Here is a 402-nt window from a genome sequence, read left to right on the forward strand (position 1 = left end):
TATGGTAGTATGGTCTATGGTAGTATGGTGGTATGGTCTATGGTAGTATGGTCTATGGTAATATGGTAGTATGGTCTATGGTAGTATGGTAGTATGGTAGTATGGTATATGGTAGTATGGTAGTATGGTCTATGGTAGTATGGTCTATGGTAGTATGGTAGTATGGTATGTGGTAGTATGGTAGTATGGTAGTATGGTCTATGGTAGTATGGTCTATGGTAGTATGGTAGTATGGTATGTGGTAGTATGGTAGTATGGTAGTATGGTATGTGGTAGTATGGTAGTATGGTAGTATGGTCTATGGTAGTATGGTCTATGGTAGTATGGTAGTATGGTATTGTGGTCTATGGTAGCATGGCAGCATGGTAGTATGGTCTATGATAGTATGGTCTATGGCAGTAT

This window comes from Oncorhynchus mykiss, chromosome 19 (assembly GCF_057628025.1).
Source record: "Oncorhynchus mykiss isolate SJ-2025 chromosome 19, ASM5762802v1, whole genome shotgun sequence".
NCBI lineage: Eukaryota > Metazoa > Chordata > Actinopteri > Salmoniformes > Salmonidae > Oncorhynchus > Oncorhynchus mykiss.